The sequence below is a fragment of the Lacerta agilis genome, chromosome 8 (genome assembly GCF_009819535.1).
Source record: "Lacerta agilis isolate rLacAgi1 chromosome 8, rLacAgi1.pri, whole genome shotgun sequence".
Classification (NCBI taxonomy): domain Eukaryota; kingdom Metazoa; phylum Chordata; class Lepidosauria; order Squamata; family Lacertidae; genus Lacerta; species Lacerta agilis.
The window spans coordinates 4627769-4642506 of NC_046319.1; positions in this window are offsets into that span (position 1 = coordinate 4627769).

Here is a 14738-nt window from a genome sequence, read left to right on the forward strand (position 1 = left end):
AAATAAGGGGGTGACCAGACTGGCTCTTAGCTGCACTCACGGTGGGAATGTGCGTGTGTGAAAGGCTTTTTGGAAGTCTGTTTTCACCAGAATTTCGTAAGTGACTAATCAGCAGCTGGCCTCAGGCCCAGCCCTGGCTCTGGGTGTATCAGGCAAAACTGCATCCACAATTGGGTATATTATGAGATATTTGCACTAAAATGTTACTGAATTTTCACGAGGGATATATATCAATATATATATCACACAAACTGGTGCAGATTGGGTATATTATGGGATATTTGCACTAAAATGTTACTGAATTTTCACGAGGGATATATATCAATATATATATCACACAAACTGGTGCAGAAGTGCAAATGAATGAACTTACAACTGGAAAAAAAGAGAAATGGAAGGACATCTAAACTGACAGATTTGTCCACCCCCAGACGCTGTATATAAACACTGGGGCCCCCCAAATGAATTTGGGCCCTGGTCCCACAGCAGAGCAGAGCTGTCCCTGGTGCGAGTTCTGCTGTCTGAGCTCCCTGCACAGCACCATGTGTGCTGGGAAGTAAAGGATGTGAGTCCCCTGGTCTCCTGTTCCTCTGAAATGGATTCAAAGAAATGACTAATCAGCAGAGGTAAGGAGCAGAAATGTCACGTTTCAAGGGAATTCCAGATGGGCGAGTCAACAGTTTTGTGGTCTCTGGGCTGTCGGAACTGAGATGGAGAGCTGCAGGGGAGCATCTGCAGAAGGACGACCCTGGGATTCTGCCTCCTGGGGCAGTTGCCTCCCTCTGCCTCACAGACAGCCTGGCCCTGCAGAGCATGTTCTTCGTGGCTAGGAGCCATGAGCAGCACTCTCCTCCATGAATTTATCTAATCCTCTTTTAGAGCTATCCAGATGGCGGCCATCGCTGCCTCCTGTGGGAGGAAAAACAAAATAAAAAATTCCTTCCAGTAGCACCTTAGAGACCAACTAAGTTTGTTCTTGGTATGAGCTTTCGTGTGCATGCACACTTCTTCCTGTGGGAGGGAGTGCCATAGTTTTAACTATGCGCTTCATGAAGAAAGGCTTTCTTTTATCTGTCCCGAAAGCTCTTTTGCCCCATACACAGATTGGAACGCTGGGGAGGGCATTTTTAGAAAAGTTGCTTTCACGTGTATCAGATTTAGGGAAAGAGGCGGGAATCTTGAATTTCCTGAAAGGAAAGCAAAACCGACAAGCAACAAGCAATATTACGTTTCTGATGGGGGTTGTTTGTTTGTTTGTTTGTTTGTTTGGCCGTCCGTTTTCTTGGGCTTTGTTTCGGTTCTGGAAGGCACCCAATATTATGCAAACAGCAAGAACATTTGAATTTGAGGCTGGCTGTGAAAAGTTTGCCACACCCCCTCTCTGTCTTAACATTTGGACTTTGGATTTCATTTTGTGTTTCAGAAAAAGCGAAGAAAGGCTGTCATTCCAAAACGGGGGGGGGGGGGGGAGGACGAAACCACGATGCTGCCTCTAAAGTCCTTATTGGAGGAGGCAGTTCCCCCAGCCATCTGGTGCTTTTCCTGCATTCATCTCTACTCTTCCTGAATACATACCAAAAGAGATCCCTTTGCCTCCATTAGATGGTAAAAGAAGGGGACATGGCTGTGTTAGGATTTTGTGTAGCCTCTGCTGCTTCAGCTTAGCTATTGTGATTAGTATAAATCACATGAGTGTCTGAGAGAGTGTGTGGGAACGGAAGACTGTCTTATCTCTTCCGCCCAAGTGTGCTATTGTAAGTTTAGTTTCATTTCTGCTGTGCCGCAGTTTGTTTCTTGTTCTGCCAGAGCTTGGAGAACACAGACGTGATGATGGACTGTAAATAAACGTAGTTTAGATCTACAGGTGTTTCCTTCTTCTTGCTGCGTGATGCTAGAAGACTTGTGTGGTCTTCTCATAAGAGATAGGGGCATGCCAGCCAGAGAGGGCCTCCTGGGAGATGCTCAGGGGTCTTGGAGTTCGCCATCTCCGAGCAAGCGTCATTCCCAACAGGCCGCAGGCAGGGCAGCCCCACCCCTTGCCAAGGACTGCATTGCCCAAGGAACCCTTGACTGAGGGTGGTGTGGGGGGATGCCACCTCCAGCTGTTTCTCTGCATCTCCTCTTTCTTGCCAGTTCAAACCTTCTGTGGCAGTGCCGTGGCTTGCGCGGATGCTGTAAGCATGCCCTGTTGGCAGAATTTTGAGAGGGCCGGTCCCCTCCTTGAACATTTTGGGGGACCCTTGGCCCCCATCCCCACCCAGATGGCACCCCTGTACCTCATGCACACCTCTCGTTGCCCCTCTCATAGCTTCAGCAAGCTGGGACCCAAAGCAGCAGGCAGGCATGGTTCCCAGTCTCTGCCAGCTCCACACGGAGTTCTGCCTACGTCCTCCTCCTTCTTCCCAGAACACCTTTAGATTTCAAAAAGGCCACATTTTTCTGTGACATCACGCCAGCTGGCAGGGGGGGTAGCTGTTTGCATCTCCAACTGCCTTTAATTGTTTCTCAGTGGCTCTGCACTTAGCTAACGCTGCCAGGCTGGCTTGCACAAGGTAGCCCAGGAATTTCTTGTCTGGCACAGTTCTGCAGCTAGTATATTCCTTTCATATCCCAAATTTTATCTAAATACTGCCCTTTATTAATTTCTCCCATTTGCTAACAAACTCTGGTACCCTAGATCTATGACGGTATTTTTTTCCCTGCAGAGTTGTTTGATTGGGGGGGGGGGGCGCGCACACACACACACACACACGCACGCAGTCCTGTCCTGAGATCTGTGCCTTTGCTCTCCAGAATGCAGGATTATGTAAGGGAAGATGGCAGCCTACAAGCATCTGTCATTGTTTCTATAAATACTTTGTACACAAAGTGCTTAGTGTGTGGCTCCCAACCAAACCAGAAATGCCAGCCTTCCAGGTGGTTGGCAAACAAATTTGCACGAGGCTATAGGAATGTACACTTTGCCGGGTCATTTCCAGCTAAGCAAAAGCCCCTGCCTGCCCTCCTGAGTCAAATCAGGGGAGTCGGGGAGCATCCTTCACACATGAAGGTCTGCAGTCCCTTAGCTGGGCCCCTGTTTGGGGGTATTCTTTCATACAAATGAAAAGGTGCAAAGCTTTCTGGGTGGGGCTCAAGCCAGAACAAAATACAACAGGAAAATTACAGCCCACCTGCAAGTCCAGCCATGGGGGCTGATCCAAGGGTTGCCCAAGTGTAATGCTAGCCTGGCAGCTGGCAGAGATGATGTTGCTTCTTAACCAGCCAAGGTCAATTGGACCGTTCAACCCTAGCACAGTGGTGATATTTAGTGTGCATTATACAAAAGACGCAGGTGGCACTGTGGTCTAAACCACTGAGCCTAGGGCTTGCCGATCAGAAGGTCGGTGGTTCAAATCCCCGCGACAGGGTGAGCTCCCATTGCTCGGTCCCTGCTCCTGCCCACTTAGCAGTTTGAAAGCACATCAGAGTGCAAGTAGATAAATAGGTACCGCTCCGGCGGGAAAGTAAACGGCGTTTCCGTGCGCTGCTCTGGTTCGCCAGAAGCGGCTTTGTCATGCTGGCCACATGACCCGGAAGCTGTACCCCGGCTCCCTCGGCCAGTAATGCCAGATGAGCGCTGCAATCCCAGAGTCATCGACTGCGACTGGACCTAATGGTCAGGGGTCCCTTTACCTTTACCTTTATACAAAAGTTTAAAATCTACAAGGCTCACCCTGCAGGCGTATAAAATAGCAAAACAAAGGGCAAGGAAAACGCTTACGATCTAGCAAGCTCTACAATGGAACTGTTTGTGGGATCTTCTGCTCATATTCCCAAAGTGCTCTGTAAAATCACCTAAGGAACGTAAATGTAAGACTGCTGGATCAGGCAATGGCTTTTCCAGTCCAGCATCCTGATCTCACAGTGGCCAGCCAGATGCCCTTTTATGTTCTTAGTCCACACTGATCAGAATTCTAAATAAATTCTCAAGGGCCCTGAGAATCAGGCAGGATAGAGGAAGCCTCTTTTGAAGAGAACTTTCAAGAAAATGGAGGACAGATTTGAGCACAGCATTAGTATGTACTTCTGTCATGCAGAGCCAAGAGAAAGGCACACAAGCATTTTGCTGTCTCTGTCTTCTGCCTTAGTCAGCACCAGAGAATGATGTTGTCATCATCACCGTCAGTCAGTCTCTACAAAATGGCAATGAGAGGAAAGGGCCACAGGTCAGGCTGACAAAAGATCAGGGAGCCAAATAACACTCAAAATACTTAAGGGGATTTCAGGGGCAAAAGATGCTCTCTCAAGAACCCTGAAGCAGCAAATCTGTCAAACGATGAGTTATTCAAAATGAGGTCATGGGGAACTGGTGCAGTCTCCAGAGTAAACTGCAGATTATATTATAGTGCCATTCTTTGGAAAAGAAAAAGAATGATCTGTAGAACTATCAATGGAAATGTTGGTTTGTATACTCCCTGGGTAGAAGGGGGAGAAATGGAGGCACTGAGTGATTTTACTTTCTTGGGTTCCATGATCACTGCAGATGGTGACAGCAGTCACTAAATTAAAAAAAACGCCTACTTCTTGGGAGAAAAGCAATGACAAACCTAGACAGCATCTTAAAAAGCAGAGACATCACCTTGCCGACAAAGGTCCGTATAGTTAAAGCTATGGTTTTCCCAGTAGTGTTGTATGGAAGTGAGAGCTGGACCATAAAGAAGACTGATCCCTGAAGAATTGATGCTTTTGAATTATGGTGCTGGAGGAGACTCTTGAGAATCCCATGGGCTGCAAGAAGATCAAACCTGTCCATTCTTAAGGAAATCGGCCCTGAGTGTGCATGGGAAGGACAGATCCTGAAGCTGAGGCTCCAGTACTTTGGCCACCTCATGAGAAGAGAAGACTCCCTGGAAAAGACCCTGATGTTGGGAAAGATGGAGGGCACAAGGAGAAGGGGACGACAGAGGATGAGATGGTTGGACAGTGTTCTCGAGGCTACTAACATGAGTTTGGCCAAACTGCGAGAGGCAGTGAAGGATAGGCGTGCCTGGCGTGCTCTGGTCCATGGGGTCACGAAGAGACGGACACGACTAAACAACAACAGCATACTCCCTGGGGGTGGCGGTGGGGAGAAGTGATTCATAGCCACCAGCATGGTTTTGCACTAAAAGGGTCAGCCTAACCGGTGCTTTTGCAGATTATGGGGTCTTTAAACAATCGGAGAGTCATTGCTCATTCGTTTCACCCGAATCCAGGTGACCTCACTCTGTTCTGTTGCAGTGATATCTCACTCAACCCTCAAACTGAAACACGTCTGGAATCCATTGTACCTGCTGCGGCCTTCTCCAAATCAGCCGGAGGGTTGAGAATTCTCTGTTAAGAGAACCAGAGACTTTGCATCAGTTCCTCCTCGGTCAGGAGATTTAATGATCAAACAATCTTGAAGCTGTTTCATTGTGGATCACTTCCACAGCATCCAAAAAGCAGTATTTTGACACCGAGAAAATGTGATTTTGCCCTCAAGGTGATGTATGTCTTCTGCAATTGTGATATCTGAGAGGATGTGGTTGCCACAACTGTTATTTTCTCTCTCTCTTTCTCTCCCCACCCCACTCCCACCCCCATGCTCTCCTACAAACCCTTATGGCAAACTCAATTTGCCAAGTGCCAAAACAGTATTAGCCACAGACATGGGGGGGTTTGGGAAGAACCCAAACTTCTGCTGATGTACAAACATCTTTGCAGGAAACCTCCTCAAAGGTGAGGAGCCCAAAAATTGAAAACCAGAGTAATGGATGAGATGGAGTCCCCTGAAAGAGGATACTACTTGTTCTGAGTAATTTCAAAGTTTTCCCACCCTGAAACAGTACTGTGCTATTGCCACTTTGCCAATCTCTCTGAAAGCTGGTGGGCTTCATCCCTTGTAAAGAAGTAACCTTGAATGCAGTATAAGTAAAGGGACATGACCATTAGGTCCACTCATGGACGACTCTGGGGTTGTGGCGCTCATCTTGCTTTACTGGCCGAGGGAGCTGGCATTTGTCCGCAGACAGTTTTTCCAGGTCACATGGCCAGCATGACTAAGCCGCTTCTGGCTAACCAGAGCAGCGCACAGAAACGCCATTTACCTTCACACCGGAGTGGTACCTATTTATCTACTTGCACTTTGACATGCTTTCAAACTGCTAGGTGGGCAGGAGCAGGGACCGAGCAACGGGAACTCACCCTGTCACGGGGATTCGAACCACCAACCTTCTGATCAGCAAGCTCTAGGCTCTGTGTTTTAACCCACAGCGCCACCCACGTCCCTCTTGAATGCAGTACACATCCCAAAAACTAAAAAGTCAGAGACTTAAAAAAAAACACCTTTAAATGTTCCCTGCTTGAAAATCCCTTGGCAGATCTGCCTGATGGGCTTAATCAGATGTGGAGGGGCTCATTTCACCCACTTGCACAAAAAGGAAAAGAATTACTGTTGTTTTTAGATTCCCCATTACAGTCAATGGGAGCAAAACATACCTTTGGATTTAGCTTATCAGATTTGGGCCTAAATGATGAATCAAATGGGAATGACAGCGGGTGCAAAGCAGATCAGGCTGCTTGTGGGCTTCCTATAGGCACCAGGCTGGGGGCTGTTGGAAACAGCCTGTTGATGTTGCCTTTTTGGTAGTGAGATGCAAGCGTGTGAAAGGTGTCCCAGCTGGAGAGAGAGTCACCAGAGTCAGCTTGCTTGGAAATGGCTTGTGACATCACAGCCAAGAAATCCACTGCTTCTCTCTAGCTGGCTTCCTTCCTGCTCTCGTTGATCATACCGTGGGTTGCGCCATGGGAGAAATGGAGCAACACATTTTAGCTGATGCAACTCTCGAAGTTGTGCTGTTTCGCACACTTTGCCAAAGAACCCTGCAAAGTACTGTACGTACGTACATGAGCACGTAATGTACAAAAGGTTTTGCTTGTTTTTTCCCCCAGGGGAACAAATCTGCCACTCCCACCACAGAAAGACCCATTACAGTGGTACCTCGGGTTACATACGCTTCAGGTTACAGACTCCGCTAACCCAGAAATAACGCTTCAGGTTAAGAACTTTGCTTCAGGATAAGAACAGAAATCGTGCTCTGGCGGCTCAGCAGCAGCGGGAGGCCCCATTAGCTAAAGTGGTGCTTCAGGTTAAGAACAGTTTCAGGTTAAGAACGGACCTCCGGAACGAATTAAGTACGTAACCAGAGGTATTTGATTCACAGCTCTGGCTACTAATCACATCTTGTTGATTGAAGAGAGAGGCAGTCATTTCATCCAGGCTTTTATTCTGTCTGACACTGAAAATCACAGGACTGTAGAGCTGGAAGGCACCCCAAGAGTCATCTAGTCCAACCCCCTGCAATGCAGGAATCAGAGCTCAAGAATCCCTGACAGGTGGACAACCATCCTGTTTAAAAACCTCCGATGGGAGAGAATCCACCAGATTCTGAAGAAGCCTATTCCATGGCTGAGCAGGTGAGGGGTATGGCATGCACATAATGCAGGGGCACCGCGAGGAGCCAGAGGGTGGAGCCAAATGCATAGGCAGTGTGGCTTCAATGGCCGGTGGCTCTCCTCTGGTGCTTGGCCCCCTCCTCCACCTGCCACCACCACCTGGGTGCTGTTTCCCCCTCCTTCCCCACCAGAGCAGCAGCAGCAGCAGGAGTTGCCGGCCACTGAAGCAATGCCGTGACACATGGCTCTGAGCTCGGCCTCCTCCACAACTGATTGTTCTCAACATTGGGGTGCCCTGCCGCCCCCAATATTTTATTGGAGGGGCAAAGGGCCTCTTAAAGTTGGTGCCTATGTTCCTAAGGTTTAGTCAGATTCTCCTTTCTTGTAATTTGAATCCATTGGTTTGGGCTCTACCCTCTGGAGCAGCAGAACACAAGTTTGGCCATCTTCTGTGTCACAGCCCTTCCGCCATTTGAAGAGAGCTCTTATATCACCTTCTCAGTCTACGAGGGCCTTGGACCCTCGTACCTACGGGACCGCCTCTCCTGGTATGTCCCATGCAGGACCTTATGGTCTTCAAATGAAAACATATGGGAGATCCCGGGCCACAGGGAGGTTAGGCTGGCCTCGACCAGAGCTAGGGCTTTTCGGCCGTGGCCCCGATCTGGTGGAACGCTCTGTCACAAGAGACTAGGGCCCTGCAGGACCTGACATCTTTCCACAGGGCCTGCAAGATGGAGCTGTTCCACCAGGCCTTTGGCCAAGGCACAGTCTGACCACCTTTCTCCTTCTGTAATCCTCATAGAACTCTAGCCTGATGGTTGCCATTAATTTGATTCTGAATTGATTTTAGAATGTATTTTAATTAATTGACTGTGTGATTTTATGTACACTGTGTCATTTTTACTTGTTGTTAGCCGCTCTGAGCCCAGCTTTGGCCGAGGAGGGTGGGATACAAATGAAATAATAATAATAATAATAATAATAATAATAATAATAATAATAATAATAATATTCTAATCTCCATGCTAAATATCCCCATCTCCTTCAACCGTTCCTCATAAGTCTTGGCCATTGACCATCTTGGTTGCTCTCCTCTGCACATGTTCCAGCTTGTCAATATCCTTCTTAAATTGTGATGCCCAGAACTAGACACAGGACTGCAGGTGGGGTCTACTAACCAAGGCAGAATAGGGTGGGACTATGACTTCCCTCCATGGGGACACTTGATTTCTGTTGATGCAGCCTAGAATAGCTTCTTCTTCTTCTTACCACCATTGACTCGTGTTAAGCTGTTGGTGGTGGCACAGTTCCTTTCAAAACAATCTGGCTTTCTGACCTTTCCATTCCTCCTAATATTCTTGGCAACCAATTTTTTAATCATTCAGGAGCAGGCAGAGAAGCTGTGTGCAAACAATTCATGGCCGATTCATGGGTACCATAGACAGACCCTGAGCCGGGACATGAGAACACACTTAAGAAGAGCCTCTTGGACCAGGCCAACAGCCCACGTAGTCCAGTATCCTGATCTCACAGTGGCCACCCAGATGCCCCATGGGAAGCCTACTGGTGGGATCTTTGCAAAAGAACAGTGCTCTCCCCACTGACAGCTTCCAGGAGCTGGTATTGAGAAGCATTGCTGCCCCTGACTGTAGCAGCAGAGCACAGCCATCATGGCCAGGGCCCCTGGATGAGGGGCCTTCTGCCCCCCCAGAAGCCCCCCAAGGTGTACCCCAAGGATAATGAAGAGAGCATCATAACATCAAAGAACTATAGAGTTGGAAGGCGTCCAAACGGTCATCTAGTCCAATGCCCTGCGATGCTGGCAGCACTGCATATGCTTCCCCCAGGAGTTCCCTCCTCCGTGCTGGGCTGAGCACCGTCAACACTGCCCTGCAACTCCCAGGGAAGCTTATCAGGGCAGGCCAGTGGAGGCTGGTTCTCACTGCAAGGGCAGGGAGGACAACTGCAGGTGGAACCAGAACAAAGGACTGCTGGAGCCAATACTAGGCAGAGGCAACTCGTGCTGGTTTGGTCCCCATCCGTCTCCTCCCTGCTGAGTTCTAAAAAGGCAACGGCAAGGCTGAGGGGGAGGAAGCCAGCAGCAGGCAGTGACGGACCCTGGATCTGTTGCCAGCAAGGAGGTAGACAAGGTGAGGTGTGGTGGAAGGCAGGCAGAGTAACCTATTTGCCCCAATGGAGCAGTCTCTGCTGGGACAGGTGAGGAGGAAGACCACCACCACCAGCAGCCAACTCCGGGTGAATTGGCTGCAGTTGCCAATGGCTTTGTTACCCAGGAATGCCTCGAGGCCCCATATCAAGTGCCCACGCATCCTCACTTGAAGAAGATGTCTGCTCGAAGCAGTGGTTCCCAAAGTAGGTGGTAGCAACCCTTGGGGGCCAGTGGGATCACTCAGGAGGTACTAAGAGTCAGGGGGTGGCAGTGGGGTGCTGGAGGTGTAAGTGGCTAGGATCAGGTTCATCAGGTTTGTTAATTACACTAAATGGTTTAAACTGGATTTTGAATAAATGAGCAGTGGATCCCAGAGCGGGAGGAAGGAGTAGTAGGAGCTGCAGCTGCTCTCCCTCCTTTCCTGCTGCATCTGGGAATGTCAAGCTAAGCGACAGGCCCTCTTCTGGTTGTGCTGGTTGCAAGATTGTGCCCAAGGTCTGTCTTTAATAATTAGTTGCAAGCTCCAGAGGAACGAGCCCAGCGTGCTGCCCTGCCCAGAAAATTAAATTGGCGATTTCAACTCATGAAATCCTACAGGCCACCCAGCAGCTCCTTGGTGCTGTCTGACGAATGTTGACAGTCAATAAACAAGTGGTTGCAGTTGCTTGGATGCAAGGAACTGCAGGGTTCAGAGCAAGATCTTCGAACCAGCGCCGAAAGTTCCCTGGTCCAATAAGATGCTCACCAAGCTCACTCCATGTACACCTGCCTCCTGCAACCTCCAGATTTTGGACTACAGGTCCCACAACTGGGCTGGAGTTGTGGCTGATGGAAGGGGCTGTCCCAAACACCTGGAGAGCACCAGGTTGGCAAAGTCAGGCGTTGACATGAATAGAACTCAGACCTTTCCCATAGAATCATTGAATCATCGAATTGTATAGTTGGAAGGAACCCTGAGAGTCATCTAGTCCAACCTCCTGCAGTGCAGGAATCGCAGCCAAAGAATACATGACAGATACCTAGCCCACTTCTGTTTAAAAACATCTGATGAAGAAGAGTCATAGAATCCTAGAGTTGGAAGAGACCACAAGGGCCATCCAGTCCAACCCCCTGCCAAGCAGGAAACACCATCAAAGCATTCCTGACAGGTGGCTGTCAAGCCTCTGCTTAAAGACCTCCAAAGAAGGAGACTCCACCACATTCCTTGGCAGCAAATTCCACTGTCGAACAGCTCTTACTGTCAGGAAGTTCTTCCTAATGTTTAGGTGGAATCTTCTTTCTTGTAGTTTGAATCCATTGCTCCATGTCCGCTTCTCTGGAGCAGCAGAAAACAACCTTTCTCCCTCCTCTATATGATATCCTTTTATATATTTGAACATGGCTATCATATCACCCCTCAACCTTCTCTTCTCCAGGCTAAACATACCCAGCTCCCTAAGCCGTTCCTCATAAGGCATCGTTTCCAGGCCTTGGACCATTATTGGTTGCCCTCCTCTGGACACGTTCCAGCTTGTCAGTATCCTTCTTGAACTGTGGTGCCCAGAACTGGACACAGTATTCCAGGTGAGGTCTGACCAGAGCGGAATACAGTGGTACTGTTACTTCCCTTGATCTAGATGCTATACTCCTATTGATGCAGCCCAGAATTGCATTGGCTTTTTTAGCTGCTGCATCACACTGTTGACTCATGTCAAGTTTTTGGTCTACCAAGACTCCTGGATCCTTTTCACATGTACTGCTCTCAAGCCAGGTGTCACTCATCCTGTATTTGTGCCTTTCATTCCCCCCCCCCCCAAGTGTAGTACTTTACATTTCTCCCTGTTAAAATTCTTCTTGTTTGCTTTGGCCCAGTTCTCTAATCTGTTAAGGTCATTTTGAAGTGTGATCCTGTCCTCTGGGGTATTAGCATATCCAGATATTTTTAAGCACACCAACTGGAGGTTGCCTTCTTCACTCTAGGCATTTTCTGCTGCCTGGCAGTTCCACACGTCTACCTCTGCTAGAACAGGAATCCCTGACTAGTGCTCAGGGGCGAAGGGGTGCTCAGGGGAGAAGGGGTGCCCGCAGAGACACCCAAATCCGCCGCCCGGGCTCCCTTGGTGGAGCGCAAGTCGGGGCAGGGAGAGGGACGGGCCAGCAAGGAGGGTTGTCACCCCTCCTTGCTGGCTTGCCCCTCTCCATGCCCCGGCTCCGCAAGCCAGCCAGCGGCGGAGCTCGGCATAGAGGCAAAGGGTGGGTGAAAAAAGCCGCTGGAAGGGGAGGGGCTATTTTCGGAGCTGCCAGGTGCGGAGCCACAGGGGCGGCCAGCGAGAGAGGTGACACCCCTCCTCGCTGGCCACCCCTGTGGCTCCACCCTGGCAGTGCCGAAAATGGCCTTAAATTTTTTTTAATTTTTTTTTTGAAAAAAATTTAAGCCCAGGGGGCAGGGCCACCACCTGAAGTGTCACCCCCAGCAGGGCGCTGCCCAGGGCCCCCCCCCCCGCCCCCTTGCTACGCCCCTGCTAGTGCTCTCTGTTTGGAGTAGGTTTCCTGGCCACAACACAAGCTGCCAGCTGGCTCAGCCCCTGGAAAATGCAGGGCTGATGTTCTTACCTGGACATGCGTAAATAGCAAACTGCAGCACCACCTGCTGGGGGGAAAGAAAAACTTCATTTTATCACTGGCATGTTGTTTTCTGTAGACCAGAGCAGGTGCATGGAGCAACAGACTTGTTAGGGGGAAGGTAAAATGAAAAGATTTAATCTAATGCTGCCATGAAGAAGGACTAGTTTTGGGGTCTCATCTCTCTCTTGGATGCAGGGCCATTTGTGCTTTATGCTGAAATTGTCCAATAAATTTCTAAGTACCTGCTCAAGATTGTGAGAGGGAAATATGAATCCCCATGACCCATGTGTGTGAATGGGTAGTGGCGGCAGCGTAAATAACAACAGAATTGTCTGGGTGCCTGGATTCAAAATGGAGGTCTTTGCACATTCTCCAGCAGGAGCGAGCGCCCAACAGAAGGGTTTAAACATACAAAAGTCAAAAAGCAGTCCAGTGCTAGAACTACAAGTTGTTAGTCTTCATGCACTTAAGTAGCACTCACACATAGTTATGTTTGACTGCAATTTCCCTCAACGATAAACTATGTGTAATAAATCTCTTTGAAGGCCTCACTAACCATATCTCAAAAATTCATGAGGCCACATAATACTAATACTGAAAAGGATGTTACATCTGCCTTTAAGAAACAGCAAGGAAATAAATGAGATTAAAATATTGTTTTAGGAAAGAGGAGGAGAGGACGACCAGCTGCAAAGGAGTAGAGATTTCCTGTACTTGGAACAGCTTGGTAGAAGCTGCAAGTCTTTCTTCAAGTTGGAACAGAGCAGGGCATCTAATACCAAGCAAAAACAGAAACCTTTCCCCTTCAATGTACAAAGTGCAGTTCAGAAAGGCAAATTCTCCCTAGTAAACCAGAAGGGGGCACTGCTGTGCTCCAACAGAAGACGCAACACCCTTTGTGGGATTCCTCACATTTGCTTTGGGCTGATATTATTATGCATTTCATTTCTATATCACTTTATATGCACCCATGTATAAGATGACCCCTATTTTTTGAGCCCAAAATTAAGAAATAATTTATTGCAACATTCTTGTGTATAAGACGACCCCCAATTTTGAGCTTTAAAAATTTGGGAAAGAATATAGTCTTATACACGGAAAAATACAGTATATTATATATTTTTAAGAGAGAAAAAAACCTCAAAGCAGTTTATAACGCATTAAAACATCAAATAAAACAATGCAGAATAAAACATTACTGGATGAAGCTAATTATAAAGTATGCATTCAGAGCAGCATAATTAACAGGAAACGAAAATATTATCTTAAAGATTTCAAAATAAAACATTACAAAGGTGGTCATCTACAGAAGGTACATTTAATGCAGCGAAGTTAACCAAGAAAAATTATCTCAAACATTTCAAATGAGAACATTACTAAAGGAAGTCAATCATGTCCATCTTTTTCTCCATCCCTCCTCTCCTTATTTTTTGGTGTGTTTTTTTGGAGGCAATAGAGATTGCTTAAAATTGCTATAATAAGATTCCTTGCAATAGGCTGTTGTTGTTGTTCAGTCGTTCAGTCGTGTCCGACTCTTCGTGACCCCATGGACCAGAGCACGCCAGGCACGCCTGTCTTTCACTGCCTCTCGCAGTTTGGCCAAACTCATGTTAGTAGCTTCGAGAACACTGTCCAACCATCTCATCCTCTGTCGTCCCCTTCTCCTTGTGCCCTCCATCTTTCCCAACATCAGGGTCTTTTCCAGGGAGTCTTCTCTTCTCATGAGGTGGCCAAAGTACTGGAGTCTCAACTTCAGGATCTGTCCTTCTAGTGAGCACTCAGGGCTGATTTCTTTGAGAATGGATAGGTTTGATCTTCTTGCAGTCCATGGGACTCTCAAGAGTCTCCTCCAGCACCATAATTCAAAAGCATCAATTCTTCGGCGATCAGCCTTCTTTATGGTCCAGCTCTCACTTCCGTACATTACTACTGGGAAAACCATAGCTTTAACTATATGGACCTTTGTCGGCAAGGTGATGTCTTTGCTTTTTAAGATGCTGTCTAGGTTTGGCATTGCTTTTCTCCCAAGAAGCAGGCGTCTTCTAATTTCGTGACTGCTGTCACCATCTGCAGTGATCGTGGAACCCAAAAAAGTGAAATCTCTCACTGCCTCCATTTCTTCCCCTTCTATTTGCCAGGAGGTGATGGGACCAGTGGCCATGATCTTAGTTTTTTGATGTTGAGCTTCAGACCATATTTTGCGCTCTCCTCTTTCACCCTCATTAAAAGGTTCTTTAATTCCTCCTCACTTTCTGCCATCAAGGTAGTGTCATCAGCATATCTGAGGTTGTTGATATTTTTTCCGGCAATCTTAATTCCGGTTTGGGATTCATCCAGTCCAGCCTTTCGCATGATGAATTCTGCATATAAGTTAAATAAGCAGGGAGACAATATACAGCCTTGTCGTACTCCTTTCCCAATTTTGAACTAATCTGTTGTTCCATATCCAGTTCTAACTGTAGCTTCTTGTCCCACATAGAGATTTCTCAGGAGACAAATGAGGTGA